The sequence below is a fragment of the Austrofundulus limnaeus genome, unplaced genomic scaffold, assembly GCF_001266775.1.
Source record: "Austrofundulus limnaeus strain Quisiro unplaced genomic scaffold, Austrofundulus_limnaeus-1.0 Scaffold241, whole genome shotgun sequence".
Lineage (NCBI taxonomy): Eukaryota > Metazoa > Chordata > Actinopteri > Cyprinodontiformes > Rivulidae > Austrofundulus > Austrofundulus limnaeus.
The window spans coordinates 246,756-248,817 of NW_013952643.1; positions in this window are offsets into that span (position 1 = coordinate 246,756).

Genomic DNA, 2,062 nt, shown 5'->3' on the forward strand with positions numbered 1-2,062 from the left:
GTGTGTGTGTGTGTGTGTGTGTGTGTGTGTGTGTGTGTGTGTGTGTGGAGGGGAAAAAGAAGGGTGGAGGCCAGATTTAGAGGCTGAACACATTGATGCAGTCTTTAATTTCAATGATTGTAATTAAAGTCTAAATCCAGTTTCTTTTCCWGTTATCATTTATAAATAGGACATTTTTCAGGTTTGTGTTGTCTGATTTACTTTCCTTGGAGCTGCAATATTTACATCTTTATATGTTTAGTTAACTATCTGTTAAAATATCTCAAGAGCGACTGCATGGTTTTACAAAACCTTCAGAGAATATCATTGACTTTTGAAAACAAAACAATGGCTGCAACTCGTTCATTTTTACAGATAATAAGCTACAAGTTGATGTGGTTTTAAAAGTCATTAATGTGAGTGGGACTTTTCACCAAACTGGACAAGATTGCACATAATGTTATTTTCAATGTTTAAACGAAAGGTATACAAAGAAATTCTTGTATTTTCACTGAATTGCTGTAGGAGTTTGTCTTAGTTTAGGCATTTAGAAATCACCGGTAGTTTGATTTAAAATAATATCAAATATTAAAATTGATTTTGTCATAAGATGATGCAGGATTATCAGTGTTAGCAGCATTCAAGGACACCATTTAGCAGTTGCTTTTGTCTCAGGATGATGATGTCACAGAAATCGAGCATCGACAGCAAAGGCTGTGTTCAGTTCTGCAATACTTAAATGTAGACTTCAACATTCACCCAGAACATTTAAGATTTAACTTTTACTTTTAGATTTCCGCATTTATATTAAGAATTTAAAAAATACATATATTATTTAACATTTAAATTTAACATTCAKTAAAAAARGTAAAATGTGAGAACGGTGAGCTAAATAAGAAAATGTTGGTTGAATTTTTTAAATTAGGATTTTACACTCATGAAGTAAGCAACATAGCATAACAGTTTTATGACTGTAGTAAACTGGAATAATGCATTTTCATAGAACTGTACAACAGAACATTGTGTTTCACTTACGTTGAAGATGTTTCTTCAAACATACGTGACAAATGATAGAAACAGACAGCAGCTTATTCCAATATTCAGCAGATATTTACTCATATTTAATGAACATAGAGCAAACGTCTGAACTGGAGTTGCTTTTATGGCTGTATCTCTGTGAGAACCAGTGTGTTTCACATCTGCAGCTCATTTTCAGGCTGAGGTTGGAAAGTCGGACCATTGCAGCATCCAGATCCCTGGTCCTACTTAAACATGCAGTTTCTGCCTGCTCAGCACCTCTGAGACAGAACTTTCTCATCCTGTCCTCTAGATGCTCAGACACTTTAACAGAAGGAGGTTTACAGAATTTAATCTCCATAAACTGAACATTAGAATTATGGTTAGATTTCTTTTTAGCCTCCTGGGCTTGAACACATGGCAGCTGAGACMACTTGATCCACTAATCCACTAACATCAGGTAGTTTAAGATTTATTACTTGATCTCTATCACCACCTAGTGTAAGGAGGGTGTAAAGATGCTTAAAGAACCTGAACACCAGCTTGGATCTCGGTTAACATCCTCTTTATGGTGTCCTTGATTTACTGTGAAACGTTGCACGGCAGAAGAACAAGAAAGCCCAGGTTTAGAGGAGTCTGGAGACTTAAATGCAGAGTTGTAAAGTAACTAAGAACGAATACTTTGTTACTGTACTTATGTAGAATTTTTGGGTATCTGTAGCTACTTTATTGAGTAATTATTTTTCAGCCTACTTTTTACTTTTACTCCTTACATTTTCACACAATTATCTATACTTTCTACCCCTTACATTAAAAAAGGCAAGAAGTAGAAAGTCATTACTTTTTTCATTTTTGCTTTTCATTCCAGCTTCTTATTGTAAAAAGTAAATAATTGAGCCTCCTCAATAGTGAATTTAATTGTGGTTGAATGATAAGTATAAATACATACAATTCTGATATCATAATATTTTGTACAGAAACAAATAATGTGAATGTTCTGATATACAGCGGGTAAAATAAGTATTAAACACGTCACCATTTTTCTCAGTAAATATATTACTAGAGG